General features: G+C 44.6%; 1 protein-coding gene across 1 annotated transcript in view; it reads right to left on the bottom strand.

Annotated features, from left to right (window-relative positions):
- Positions 1-16,132, bottom strand: part of LOC124552257 (zinc finger protein 1) — a 212,507-nt gene that overhangs the window by 142,286 nt on the left and 54,089 nt on the right. The gene's annotated exons all lie outside the window — the stretch shown is intronic.

Here is a 16,132-nt window from a genome sequence, read left to right as displayed (position 1 = left end):
ATGAGCCCCAACACACATAAAGTTCACTCCGCACCTGAGCTCGCCATGTTTGCGACTAGCGATAACTATAGGCGAATTGACAAACTACGCTGTGGCGGTATACATGAAAAAAAAAAAAACTTTCAGGGTTTGCTTTCAAAATGACATCTGTATGATATGTTGTTCTTCATTTCGTCTGCTGCTGCAGATACACGTCTGGAACATGTTTTATTAGATTCACCAGACCATAGCAACAAAATAAATGGATATTGATATATATTCATTTTGAAACTAAAAATGTTCCAAGAAAAGCGTTGTATTCTATAGTGGTGCGACTGTCAAAAGGAAACGCGAAGGAACAACCGCAGCTAAACCGAGACCAGCTCATGTACTCACGGCCATGGATCGCTGAAAATTCCCGACGGAAGGAGTAACTAGTGAGCTACAAATTGCTACCGAAAGCAAGCTCGTATGTGAAAATTGGGAAAGTTGTTAATTGAGTGACTAGTTCATTAGTTCCGGAATAATAGCTAAACCAGCAATGAGAATTATGCTAATGGGAAGCTCCTATTCACAAATTCAATTAAATATGACGTCACCGGTGACGTACGCGAGCAGACGTCGGTGCGAATATACGCGGATTGGGGGGGGGGGGGGCCTTCTTACCTTGTTCTCCGGCTAAACCCACAAGGTCGTCTGCGAAGTGCATAGTGAGCAGAACAGGAAAGGTACACACGTGCCACAATTACTGCCACCGGTAACGTCGCCTGTTTACCAGGGGCTGTGATGGAGCCGCGCCATAGATGAGACACATTTGCACGAACACAAACGATGATTTGCTTTCCTGTCGAACACGTGAGACGTTCCCACGGCTGAGTACTGAGGGACCGGCATCTGGCGGACAGAGGTGCTGTGTGTGGACAAAAGCGGGGGTGGGGGCAGAGTGGGGGTGGAGGGTGGGCTAGTAGACGACGTCCCCTCACGGACTCTGTAGGCGGTCTAACTGGCGGGACCAGACACGAAACCGCGGCACCGTAACGCTTGATCTGTACAGTGACTTGACAGTGCTTTATGTCTAAATAACAACCAGTATACGGTATTTATCTTGTTTTCGAAACTTATCTTTATTTTGTAATTAGCCAATCCTAAAAACGAACTGTAACATCAAGAAAACAGACAACTTTAAATACTTGGGTCTCTTTCTCTACTCGTGTGACTACGGCCTCCTGTCGGGTAGACCGTTCGCCAGGTGCAAAGTCTATAGTGACGGTATCAACAAACTGGTCTCTCAGTGGGAGAAATGTGTTCGTCGGCAGAGTGACTATGTTGAGAAATAAATATGCAGACATGAAGAACGGAAATGCAGAATGTTAATGAAGTTTGTTCTATTTAAAAAGCTTTAAGAGTTTTCACATAAAATTCGAGGCTTTGCATTCCAGCACACTCTTGTGCAAGTCTTATACAACTGTAGTATTAATGAAACATAGACTGTCTTCAAATTGTTAAAAAGATGTAAATAGTTTCGCGGCTGCATCCGTCAATTTAATGTTCGCACTAATCAGAGTTCACTTGTATATGTAAGGCAGTATTGTTCAAATTGGGAAAAGAAGTTAATTTCATGAAGCTTCAGTGAAAACTGAAAATTGTGTGTTCTCCCCGTTAGTGGAATCTTGTATCATGTCCAATGCACTAAAAAAAAAAAAAAAAAACTAAAAACTGCTGGGAAACGGCATCAGTCCCCACTGTCAGTTTGTGAATAACATGCAAATATTTTTTATTATTTTTTTGTACTTCACAACTATCAGCCTCTTTCTAATATGATTGATTTTTCTCATGTTGATAAATGCAGTAATACTTGGTAAAAGCCCGCATCTCGTGGTCGTGCGGTAGCGTTCTCGCTTCCCACGCCCGGGTTCCCGGGTTCGATTCCCGGCGGGGTCAGGGATTTTCTCTGCCTCGTGATGGCTGGGTGTTGTGTGCTGCCCTTAGGTTAGTTAGGTTTAAGTAGTTCTAAGTTCTAGGGGACTGATGACCATAGATGTTAAGTCCCATAGTGCTCAGAGCCATTTGAACCAACTTGGTAAAAACTTTCTAAAGCCAAGATAATATAAATATCTCTTTATTTACAACTGCTGGTATCGTCAGACTCTGCTGTGTCATCTTCACGTATTCAAGAAGTTTTGTTATAAAACACAAAAATGTAGATTTTTGGTGTTAAATGTTTTGTAACAAACCCATGTATAACATGCTGCATTTTAGCCACTAATATAACGACTTGGCATGAAGTGCCAACTCAAAATAAACACGTTTTCTTATAAAACGCGGTTTATTTATGGAAGCTCGGCTGTAAAAGGTTTCCACCCTGGCTAATATGTGACACGCATCCTCATAATCATTCTAAACGAACACTACATGAATTATTAACTTTAATTTTTTTTAATTATTGGACTAGTAGCATATGAAGTGTTATAATAAGAGCGCACGTTTGCCACCATTACAAGGTATTCTTCAAAATTGTCAAAACTGAACCTATGGTTGGAGATTCCATCGAGTGCGCTGTGGAGATAAATTGCAAACCGAGGTTTTTGCCATTGCAGGATACGTATAAGTTTTGATGGCTGTCCGCAAGCAGTGGCTGCGTGTAATTGGGTGATGACTCACCTGTAGAGAAGCGTTCCGTGAACAGATAATGGCTGAGTAGGCAGCCAATAGCAGGCCGGCGATCGCACCTGACCACCAGCTAGTAGGGTGGGGGGTGGGGGGAAGTGGTGGGGGGTGCGCAGCGCAGCTCACCTGTTGATCGCTGCTCTCACCTGGGCGTGCCGAGCCAGCTGACCAATGGCAGGCCGCGAAACCGCCCTCCCCACTCCTAGCCGGTGGCTGGAGCACGCCGGGGCCAGAAAGGGTGCGGTAACTTGCCGTTTTCTTATTTTTAACTACCGCCAGCTTGTTCACTGCGTCATGCTAAAGAAGTTTTGAGTGGCGAGGCGTAAAAACTGCGTCATACTGCGCGATAAATTTGTTTTCGAGTAGGTTCCACCCTGTCCAAAGAACATTTTTCTTCTCTCGACCTCAGGCTTGTTTCGTTGAAGGTACAGTAGCATCAGCGGATTTTTTGTTTCCTATCTATTAAGTAAAAGGAAACTTGCGTATCTACAGAAATTTCACTTCCTAAGATAAGCATTGACAAATGTGGAAACAGAAACGTTTTTTTAATCTGCAGGGTGGCGCACGAAATGTGTTGGCAATTGTTTCGTTCACAATTTACGATGCACATTAGATATCCCGGTGCGATCTCTATAGTAGTACCAGCAGAGCTTGGAAAAACAAATGAGTTAGGAAATGACGTGTAATTCACGATACTGGCGCTAGGAGACTAGTAAGCAGCAATGGCTGACAATGGAAGACTGACGACACAGCAACGATCGGCAATTGTGTTACTTTTTCATGAAACGAAAAGCCTTGTTGTGACTCAGAGGCGTTTTCGACAACAGTTTAACACACGACAGGTCCCTTGCAAGAAGACCATCCTCAGGTTGTACGATAAATTTGTACAGGAAGGAACAGTATTGGAAGCGAAGCGACCTCGGCCTAAGCCTGTTTGTTCGCCGGAGAATACTGAAGCTGTATGAGTTGCTGTACAGAGAAGTCCCGGGAAATCGTGTAGAAAGGCAGCAGTGCAACTGGGAATATCCAGACGCTCCGTTTAACTCATTCTTAAAACTGACCTCCATATGTACCCATACAAGATGACCTGTGCACAGAAGCTCACTGAAGAACACAAGCAGCGGAGACTACTGTTTGCTCAGTGGGCGGAGGATAGGGAAGAAACTCTCAACAACGTTTGGTTTTCAGACGAGGCGCATTTTCATTTAGACGGTGTGGTTAACAAACAAAATGTACGCTTTTGGGCCACTGAAAACCCAAAACTGCTTCATGAACGACAGCGTTATGCTCCGAGGATTACAGCGTGGGCAGCAATTTCCAGTCACGGATTTATTGGACCCTTTTTCTTTGAAGAAACTGTGAACAGCGAGCGTTATTTGAGCATGCTTCGCAATAGCTTCATTCCACAACTTCTTGCTACTGCCTTGCCCTTCAACACGCAGTGGTTCATGCAAGATGGAGCAAGGCCACATACTGCAAACACTGTGTTGGAGTTTTTACACGAGCATTTCGACATGCGGATCATTTCACTCAGGTTTCCGGGTCGCTTCAATGACGGACAAAATTGGCCCCCATTAGTCCAGACCTCAATCCATGTCACCTTTTTCTTTGGGGGTACCTAAAGGAAAAATTTTTCCCGAAACGTCCACGTGATTTAATGGAGCTCAGAAGACTTATTCTTCAAGCCTGCAGTGAAATTACGGAAGACATGTGCCGTAGGGTAATCACTAACTCCACTGTTCGTTTGAAGGAAGTTAGGAAACGAAATGGTGGACATATTGATCACGTGCTGAGTTAGAACAAATCTCCATGGACGGCTCTTCATTGTAGTATATGTTCCTTTCAGATTGTATTGACAATAAAATTTTTATTTAAAAACAAAATGGTAACACATTTCGTGCGCTACCCAGTAGCTTCTTGTTTGCCATTTACCCTGTTTTGCGTTATAGCTGCTTTTGTTTCAAAGTTCGTCGTCTGGAACCTAATGGAACTTGATGTACAAAGTTATTTGCAACGAAAATTTACGACTGACAATGTTAAACGTATTGCGGACACACACACACACACACACACACACACACACACACACACACACACACACACACACTTCCACATGCCGGGTGATCAAACTGTCAGTATAAATTTGAAAACGTAATAAACCACGGAATAATGTAGATAGAGAGGTAAAAATTGACACACATGCTTGGAATGACATGGGGTTTTATTAGAACCCAAAAGAAACAAAGACCACAAAATGTCCGACCGATGGCGCTGGACAGCAAAACTGCTACCGTGACGGGTGAGAGGTACGCCGATGTGTTACAGAATCGCATCATCCCCAGCCTGGCTGATAAACACCTGCTGGAACGTACGATGTTTATGCAGGATGGTGCTCCACCCCATATTGCTAGGCGCGTGAAAGATCTCTTGCGCGCGTCGTTTGGTGATGATTGTGTGCTCAGCCGCCACTTTCGTCATGCTTGGCCTCCCAGGTTCCCAGACCTCAGTCCGTGCGATTATTGGCTTTGGGGTTACCTGAAGTCGCGAGTGTATCGTGATCGACCGACATCATCTCTAGGGACGCTGAAAGACAACATCCGACGCCAATGCCTCACCATAACTCCGGACATGCTTTACAGTACTGTTCACAACATTATTCCTCGACTACAGCTATTGCTGAGGAATGATGGTGGACATATTGAGCATTTCCTGTAAAGAACATCACCTTTGCTTTGTCTTACTTTGTTACGCTAATTATTGCAATTCTCATCAGATGAAGCGCCATCTGTCGGACATTTTGGTTATAATAAAACCCCATGTCATTCCAAGCATGTGTGTCAATTTGTACCTGAAATTTCTACATGTACAAGTCATTAACAGCCATTTTCTTGCTGTGTAACAGCCAGAAAATATATAGAACGCCGAAGATGCTGTAACTTCAGCGAAAAATGCCCAAGATGAAGAAAAACGCAGTGCGTTTCCTCAATACGGAACCTATCCGAAAACAAATTTATTTGTAAGCAAACACGGACAAAAAAGGGATCATGACCCTCCAGATGAATATACGAGTGACATGAAACTTCCTGGCAGATTAAAACTGTGTGCCGGACCGAGACTCGAACTCGGGACCTTTGCCTTTCGCGGGCAAGTGCTCTACCATCTGAGCTACCGAAGCACGACTCACGCCCGGTGCTCACAGCTTTACTTCTGCCAGTATCTCGTCTCCTACCTACCAAACTTCGCAGAAGCTCTTCTGCGAACGACACGAGTGACAAATTATTAATTGGCCTCACAGTACGCTGCTACGAGCAATGTGTACTTGATCTACGGGACGGAGTCGGCGTTATTTAGAAACGAGTGCATGTTATCTGCAGATGTGTGGCGTCCTTTCTACTGAGATTTGGTGTACACTAAATAAGGGCAACTGTGCCCGTTACATTATGAAAGTGTGTTAAATGCTAGATCAGTTATAACCTACATCATGATAAAATCAGACGTGTGTCTATACATACTGGTAACTGCATGCGTACCTCTCTGCAGGGGTTGCATCCTCGCAGCTTCATTGCGTTGACTACTACACATTCTTAGACCACAGGAAAGTAAGAAAATATGCGCACATCTCCGTGGCTGAGTGTCACGACTACAAACCTTACAGTTTGGGGTTAAAACCTCAGTGCGGGTCCAGTATTTTTTTTATATCAGTTATTGCTTCTTCCACATGGGGCAGCGGTTAATGTATCTGGAAAATGGCAAGTTATACCCTTTGTCGAAGACACGAGACTTGTAGTTTCCCCCCTGTAACTGGCTGCGTCAGTCAGTTCAAAGGTAAGTGGAAAGCAACAGCATGCCAATCGAATAACATCACGCCTGTGGTGTTGGGAACAATGTTCTGATGGTGGAAAAACTTTCCACTGTTTCAGGAGAACGCGTAAAATTAGGCTAAATAAAATACAACTCACATCACGTCCTGCGGCCAACAGTTCAGTTTGAACGTCCTAACACAAACCGTTCAAAAGCTATGACGATTTTATTTTGTATAGGTCAGCCATGCCACCCTGTATAAATGTATACAAATGTAGAATAGATGCAGATATATGTTGTTGTTGTGGTCTTCAGGCCTGAGACTGGTTTGATGCAGCTCTCCATGCTACTCTATCCTGTGCAAGCTTCATCATCTCCCAGTACCTACTGCAACCTACATCCTTCTGAATCTGCTTAGTGTATTCATTCTTGGTCTCCCCTACGATTTTTACCGTCCACACTTCCGTCCGATACTAAATTGATAATCCCTTGATGTCTCAGAACATGTCCTACCAACCGATCCCTTCTTCTAGTCAAGTTGTGCCACAAGCTCCTCTTCTCCCCAATTCTATTCAATACCTCCTCATTAGTTATGTGATCTGGGTAGATCACATAATCTAATCTTCACCATTCTTCTGTAGCACCACATTTCGAAAGCTTCTATTCTCTTCTTGTCCAAACTATTTATCGTCCATGTTTCACTTCCGTACATGGCTACACTCCATACAAATACTTTCAGAAACAACTTCCTGACACTTAAATCTATACTCCATGTTAACAAATTTCTCTTCTTCAGTAACGCTTTCCTTGCCATTGCCAGTCTACATTTTATATCCTCTCTCCTTCGACCATCATCAGTTATTTTGCTCCCCAAATAGCAAAACTCCTTTACTACTTTAAGCGTCTCATTTCCTAATTTAATTCCCTCAGCATCACCCGACTTAATTCGACTACATTCCATTATCCTCGTTTCGCTGTTGTTGATGTTCGTCTTATATCCTCCTTTCAAGTCCTTTGCTGTCTCCGACAGAATTACAATATCATCGGCGAACCTCAAAGTTTTTATTTCTTCTCCATGCATTGTAATACCTACTCCGAATTTTTCTTTTGTTTCCTTCACTGCTTGCTCAATATACATGTTGAATAGCATCGGGGATAGGCTACAGCCCTGTCTCACTCCCTTCCCAACCACTGCTTCCTCTCGATTCTTGTAACTGCCATCTGGTTTCTGTACAAGTTGTAAATAGCCTTTCGCTCCCTGTATTTCACCTCTGCCACCTTCAGAACGCAGATGTATATTCACATTTAAAATGACCGGAGTCATAACCGCTGCTACACTATTGAGGGATGCATGCGGCGTAGTTACACGGAATTGGCTTAGATAGCGATCGGCACCTGTTCCGCGTTAGCGAATGGGAGTGGAGCGCAGGTGAGCGGTAGCCAATGGGGGCGCAGCGGCGCGCAGGTAAGCCGTGGCAACTCATCGGCCCACACCTGAGTTGGGACCGCCTACCTGTGGGAAAGAGCCTTTCGGAATGTATCCGCCCGTAACCTTACAAGTCCCGCCCATTTTGCTCCACAAACAACTGGAAAGATACACCATTTGTGCAGCAGCTACTGGCAAAAACGACGCACTCAGTTGCGACTTACGGTGATATATCACGCACCCTGTGAGCAGATGCTAAACAAAAACGCGAAGAACTCTAAGTAATCACTTATTTACATAAAAAGTAAGACGCCAACGAACTGTTTTATAATCTACAAATAACACATATCAGAACAAAACTGTACCATTCTAGAAACCACTGATGATGACAAAGCGAAAAAGGTGAAAGCCGTCTGGGAGACAAAAAAATTTACAGTCCAACAAAAAAAGTGGTTTTTATTTACAAAACAGCTCTTTCTTATTCCCTTTGTTGAGTATCCGCTATTACTTAAAGCACATACGATACGTCACCAATAATCAGCACTCACTGATATTCTACTCGGAGTATCTAAGGGCCGATCATTTTGGTTGGGAACAGTGAAACTAATTAGCAAGTGCTTGCTCATCTGAACAGAGCTTGTGCAAAAAAAAAAAAAAAAAAAAAAAGAAAATACTTGTGCGCTACTACTAGGCTAGTGCACAATCTGGCCTAATTTTCGATGTCGGCACCTTGCATTTGGGATGAGAACGGTTCAAATTCCCGCGCAGACATCCAGATTTAGGTCTTGTGTGGTTTGCGCAGATCGCTTAAATCAAATATGCAGATGGATCCTATGAAAAGAATGCGGTCAGTTTCGTTCGTTCTCCGTCCTCTAATCAGAACCTACAGTCGGTTCCTGATGATACTGACATTGTTCTTGACGGGACGCTATACCTGTACGATGCTTCCTGTCTTCTAAGGATTCATGTGAGTCACTAAACGATTTCGCGAAGTGAAATTTACGGTGTTGGTGCTAGAGAATTGCAGACTTGTCCCTACAGCGTTACACACAATGCGCTAACCCGCGAAACAGAGGTAAGCCACACCCAGATCGAATAGTGTGGTGGATTAATGGTCGTTGGTCTGGTACACCGGCCAGCCACAGTGCTGTTGTTAGGCGGTTTTCCACGTTCGTTTAGGAAAATGCTGGGCTGTTCCCCAACCTCTGCCTTAGAAAATACTGTACACGAACAGTTAAAAGATGGAAAGGTTTCAGCTTGCAATAGCGTCAAACGTCTGATTGCAAATGAGTTAATGCGTTAAATATTTGACATTAAGCCTGTAAGCGAGGAAAAACAGAAAAGGTTTGAAATTATGAAGTTTGTTGCAAGTCGGTAAATGCTCTTGTTAACAAGTTCAGGATAAATATCGTCTAGGCAATTTGCGCTCCGCTTGAAGCAAAAGTCAATTTCTCACGCATGTGAATACGACGCCGCATCTCCTGAACCGTGAGTCGTACAATGATATAGTTTTAAAGGAGTGGTATCCTTCGATACTATCTGGAGACTGTGTTGCAAATACAATTAGTTCTAAAGAGGTAATAAGTTAAAACGCCACGCCCCATGCTGAACGACTGAAATACACGCCGATGGTTTCTTGTGAATTTTGCAGTTACCACAGAGAGCGTTCGGATACTCCTTTCATAACTGATCCTACTTCAAACCAGTGAACGACTTACATTGGTGTACAGCCTACTCTGAACTGTCTAAAAGAAACTTTAGTATAACGTTTCCAGTCTGGCGACGACTGTGTGGGTAGGTTCCTAAAAAAAAAAAAAGTATTCAGCACTAAAATTCATCAGGCCTGTAGGGTATGGTAACTGAAAATATACAACTGTTCATGATGAAGGGCATACACGAAGAAATATTTTTAACGTATGTATTTGAGATATTTAAAAACACATACTTCCAACTACCAAAAAATGAGAAATTATTTATTCCAGCATGCGAATTACGTTTTATTCATTGAAACCATCATCAGTGGCCTGCAATTATACATACTGACAAATGTAGGTTTGCCCCTGAATCTAAACTCATTTCTTTCATAAACTATTGAAGAAAGTAATTAAAAACAACACTTCAATAGTGTACCAAACAAATTGCTTATCTTACAATGAACACACATTTTGAGTAGCTGCAGAGACAGAATTTTGCATCCTTTAAGTGATTGTACAACCATAACAAGGAAGAGCTTTAGTACCTATGTATGTCCGTACCTTCTATGCAATATTTTTCATTTCGGCATTAACTATGAAGGCCCTTCTGCGAGTACATTTTCATAGCTATGGATAACTGCGTGTTACGTCGTCCTCCGGGGATGGAGATAAAGCGTGCAGATGTCGGAACGACAACCTTCCCTGCAGTCACGCGTACGAAATGTTGCTCGTTCGAGGGGTTTTGTTTCAAACCCTCGGACTTAAGTTGCGACTGACGGACTGCGTGAGACAGACAAAGTGCTATTCTTCTAAACCGAGGCTACATTCCAAGTACAAAGCCCGTCTGGACAAACACTAAGGCACTGGGTAGGTCACACCGTAACATTTCCAGCTGGAACAATGGCAGCCGGCTGGAGGTGAAAGACGAAGGTCGCAGGGGGGCGTGAATTCTTCCCTGGAGGTACGGGCGGGGCTTCAAAGCACGCCGCATCCGCCCCCACCTGCCTCAGATGAAGCCGACGGGAAACGACGTGGCGAGGGCGGCGGGCGGCCAGCTCCGCCACAGGTAGCTACAGCACGGCCCGCAAGTCGCGCTCCGTCACAGGTACCTACACCGTGACCCGCAAGTTTGTCACCGCACACCCTCTTCCACGATTTCTTCAGAATCCATGAAGTTTTTGACAGTCTTGTGATACATTCATTTTAGCCAGGAGATCTTCGAGATTATCTGACTTTAGATACAGTATTTGCCTGTCTCCAATAGACGTACAAATTAACGAGGGTATGCGAATTGAAACTTCCTGGCAGATTAAAACTGTGTGTCGGAACCGTGACTCGAACTCGGGACCTTTGCCTTTCGCGGGCAAGTCCTCTAAAATCTGACCAACCCAAGCACGACTCACGCCCCGTCCTCACAGCTTTACTTCTGCCAGTAGCTCGTCTCCTACCTTCCAAACTTTACAGAAGCTCTCCTACGAACCTTGCAGAACTAGAACTCCTGAAAGAAAGGATATTGCGAAGACATAGCTTAGCCACAGCCTGGGGGATGTTTACAGAATGAGAATTTCACTCTGCAGCGGAGTGTGCGCTGATGTGAAACTTTCTGGCAGATTAAAACTGTGTGCCCGACCGAGACTCGAACTCGGGACCTTTGCCTTTCGTGGGCAAGTGCTCTAGCATCAGCGCACACTCCGCTGCAGAGTGAAAAATCTCATTCTGGTTCAAAATGCTTCAAATGGTTCTGAGTACTATGGGAGTTACCATCTGAGGTCATCAGTCCCCTAGAACTTAGAACTACTTAAACCTAACTAACCTAAGGACATCACACACATCCATGCCCAAGGCAGGATTCGAACCAGAGACCGTAGCAGTCGCGCGGTTCCGGACTGAAGCGCCTAGAACCACCCGGCCACCGCGGCCGGCTCTCATTCTGGGTATGCGATTTGTTTGTGGATCAGTACCATCAACTAGCACATACTGGCTACCTATGCTGAGCCACGACCCACCTCCTGATACGAGACGGAAGAGCGCGCTACATTGAGAATATCATAAGATTGCTTATAACACCGACCTTCTAATAATGAACGAATTATTCCCTGCGAAGCGAAAAGGCTGAGATCAACACATCCCACTCTCATCACAGGCAGGGCTCTGATGGAAAATGAATTCAATGCCATCGATGAATGGAAATGCTGGCCGTTCCCCCACAGCCGGCCGCAGTGGTCGAGCTGTTCTAGTCGCTTCAGTCTGGAACCGCACTGCTGCTACGGTCGCAGGTTCGAATCCAGCCTCGGGCATGAATGTGTGTGATGTCCTTAAGTTAGTTAGGTTTAAGTAGTTCTAAGTCTAGGGGACTCATGACCTCAGATGTTGAGTCCCATAGTACTCAGAACCATTTTAACCATTTTTGTTCCCCCACAATGTCTCAAGCTGCCTTGTATCCAGAAGAAACCCCCCTGGATTCGACGAGTCTCGGGCAATTTGCAGTGAAACGCAGGAAGATCTGCAGCGGATAGGCACTTTGTTCAGGGAATGGCAACTGACCATTAGCACAGACAAATGTAATGTATTGCGAATACATAGAAAGAAGGATCCTTTATTGTACGATTATATGATAGCGGAACAAACACTGGTAGCAGTTACTTAAGTAAAATATCTGGGAGTAAGAGTACGGAACGATTTGAAGTGGAATGATCATATAAAATTAATTGTTGGTAAGGCGGATGCCAGGTTGAGATTCATCGGGAGAGTCTTTAGAAAATGTAGTCCATCAACAGAGGAGGTGGCTTACAAAACACTCGTTCGACCTATACTTGAGTATTGCTTATCAGTGTGGGATCCTTACCAGGTCGCGTTGACAGAGGAGGTAGAGATCCAAAGAAGAGCGGCGCGTTTCGTCACAGGGTTATTTGGTAAGCGTGATAGCGTTACGGAGATGTTTAGCAAACTCGAGTGGCAGACTCTGCAAGAGAGGCGCTCTGCATCACGTTGTAGCTTGCTGTCCAGGTTTCGAGAGGGTGCGTTTCTGGATGAGGTATCGAATATATTGCTTCCCCCTACTTATACCTCCCGAGGAGATCACGAATGTAAAATTAGAGAGATTCGAGCGCGCACGGAGGCTTTCCGGCAGTCGTTCTTCCCGCGAAACATACTCGGCTGGAACAGGAAATGGAGGTAATGACAGTGGCACGTAAAGTGCCCTCCGCCACACACCGTTGGGTGGCTTGCTTAGTATAAATGTAGTTGTAGATGTATTTTGAACCGCATCTGAACGGGCCATGGACGGTGTGCAAACGCTCTCTACAAGTGGTGAAAATGATCACCACCACTGTTTGAGGCCGGCCGCTGTGGCCGAGCGGTTCTACGTGCTTTAGTCCAGAACCGCGCTACTGCTGCGGTCGCAGGTTCGAATCCTGCCTCGGGTATGGATGTGTGTGATGTGCTTAGGTTAGTTAGGTTTAGGTCGTTCTAAGTCTAGGGGACTGATGACCTCAGATGTTAAGTCCCATAGTGCTTAGAGCCAATTTAACCACTGTTTGACTATGGTGCGCAACGACAGACCGTTTCTCATGTTGTACCATACACAGAAGACCTTGATATCCGTACGTAGCTTTTGTCACTCTTGTTGTTTAATGCTGGAGAGATGCTGAATCATGCGGCAATTGCCCGCGGCTCGTGGTCTTGCGGTAGCGTTCTCACTTCCCGCGCACGGGGTCCCGGGTTCGATTCCCGGCGAGGTCAGGGATTTTCTCTGCCTCGAAATGACTGGATGTTGTGTGTCTTTCATCATCATTTCATCCTCATTCACTCGCAAGTCGCCGTAGTGGCGTTAAAGAACTTGTGGAGCGGCGGCCGAACCGCCCCCGCGAGGGGTCTGCCGGCCACCAATGCCATAAGCTCATTATATATATATATATATATATATATATATATATATATATATATATATATATATATATATATATAGGATGAATCACCTAACATTACCGCTGGATATATTTCGTAAACCACATCAAATACTGACGAACCGATTCCACAGACCGAACGTGATGAGAGGGGCTAGTGTAATTGTTTAATACAAACTATACAAAAATGCACGGAAGTATGTTTTTTAACACAAACCTGCGTTTTTTTTAATGGAACCCCGTTAGTTTTGTTAGAACATCTGAACATATAAACAAATACGTAATCAGTGCCGTTTGTTGCATTGTAAAATGTTAATTACATCCGGAGATATTGTAACCAAAAGTTGACGCTTGAGTACCACTCCTCCGCTGTTCGATCGTGTGTATCGAAGAGCACCGAATTACGTGGGGATCCAAAGGGAACGGTGATGGACCTTAGGTACAGAAGAGACTGGAACAGCACATTACGTCCACATGCTAACACCTTTTTATTGGTCTTTTTCACTGACGCACACGTACATTACCATGAGGGGTGAGGTACACGTACACACGTGGTTTCCGTTTTCAATTACGGAGTGGAATAGAGTGCGTCCCGACATGTCAGGCCAATAGATGTTCAATGAGGTGGCCATCATTGCAATCTCTGGTGTAATGAAGCTCGTACACGCTGCAGTACATCTGGTGTAATGACGCCGCAGGCTGCCACAATACGTTGTTGCATATCCTCTGGGGTTGTAGGCACATCACGGTAAACATTCTCCTTTAACGTACCCCACAGAAAGAAGTCGAGAGTTGTAAGATCAGGCGAACGGGCTGGCCAATTTATGCGTCCTCCACGTCCTATGAAACGCCCGTCGAACGTGTACCTCACCCCTCATGGTAATGTACATGTGCGTCAGTGAAAAAGACCAATAAAAAGGTGTTAGCATGTGGACGTAATGTGCTGTTCCAGTCTCTTCTGTACCTAAGGTCCATCACCGTTCCCTTTGGATCCCTACGTAATTCGGTGCTCTCCGATACACACGATCGAACAGCGGAGGAGTGGTACTCAAGCGTCAACTTTAGGTTACAATATCTCCGGATGTAATTAACATTTTACAATGCAACAAACGGCACTGATTACGTATTTGTTTATATGTTCAGATGTGCTTACAAAACTAACGGGGTTCCATTTAAAAAACGTAGGTTTGTGTTAAAAACCTACTTCCGTGCATTTTTGTATGGTTTGTATTAAACAATTACACTAGCCCCTCTCCTCACGTTCGGTCTGTCGAATCGGTTCGTCAGTATTTGATGTGGTTTACGAAATATATCCAGCGGTAATGTTAGGTGATTCATCCTATATATATATATATATATATATATATATATATATATATATATATATGGCAATTTCTGCCATTCGTTAGCAACAATACCGAACGACCATCTACGGATAGCATGTTGGAAACACATTCCAACTCTTACAGAAATCGGTGACAGTAGCAGTTGGAAAATGCCCAAAACGCGTCAAGTAAACAGTGGACGGGAGAGATAATGTGGACGGCAGGTAGCTCGTCGCAGTTGACACGGGAGGGCAAACAAACCGCTGTTGAAACGTTCTGGAGGTAAATACTAACAGGCCTGGTGGTTTGCTTGTGTGATACGGGTGCGAGGGAAATAACCAGCTCTTGACATCGTAGAAACCGTGTATTCAGTAAACACAACACTATCCTGATAGCGGCGCGGTTGGTACACAGTTCGTTTCCGTGTGTAAGGCGTTTGTGTGTCTCAGGGCAGGAAGTACCTGTTCGATAAAGAGAGGTGAACCTACGAAACCACCTCGGTAGAGTGTAGGGGCAACGTCTAACGTTTCGGCCAGTTTACTGTTCGTAATCTTCAGCGGTAGAGTCAGGTAACTGTAAGCTGTGAACTGCTACAGATCTCTGATAACAGCGTTCTTGACGAATCGTGAGACGACGCTCCGTCCCAAACTGAATTTCGTGTTGCATATTAAAAACTGCTGTCACATCTTCAAGAGACAACCTCTTCACCTGAACTTGCAGAAAACTGGTAGAAACGTAGCTTCAACATGACGATGTTGCTTGGCTGGTACGTCGAGTAAGATGTGATCGGCGAATTCGCTGAGGAGGCTGGCATTTCATAGATGGATTATTCTGCATGGAGATAAGAGTCTGACCGGAGACAGCCGCGCGGGATTAGCCGAGCGGTCTGGCGCTGCAGTTATGAACTGAGCGGTTGGTCCCGGCGGAGGTTCGAGTCCTCCCTCGGACATGGGTGTGTGTGTTTGTCCTTAGGATAATTTAGGTTAAGCAGTGTGTAAGCTTAGGGACTGATGACCTTAGCAGCTAAGTCCCATAAGACTTCACACACATTTGAACATTTCTGACCCTAGACATAGCGTCTGTACAGTTATAGCATTAGCCAACCGTGGATCACTTTTACTAAGATATTGGACATACTGTGGCATTACAGATTAAGATCAAAAAAATCGTAATTCACATGTAAGTTACAAATATTTACATACTTACAAGTCTAGACTGAGAATGGATGGCATCGGTAGTCTGCCATGGAGAACTCATACGCACAATGATCTGCCATCAGGACTATGGCAATAACATTTAGTTTTCATTTTCCGTACCGCAGATTCTCATTTCCTT

Source organism: Schistocerca americana, chromosome 10, assembly GCF_021461395.2.
Source record: "Schistocerca americana isolate TAMUIC-IGC-003095 chromosome 10, iqSchAmer2.1, whole genome shotgun sequence".
NCBI classification, from domain to species: domain Eukaryota; kingdom Metazoa; phylum Arthropoda; class Insecta; order Orthoptera; family Acrididae; genus Schistocerca; species Schistocerca americana.
Note: the sequence above shows the minus strand (reverse complement) of the source record. Positions and strands in the feature narration are given on the sequence as shown.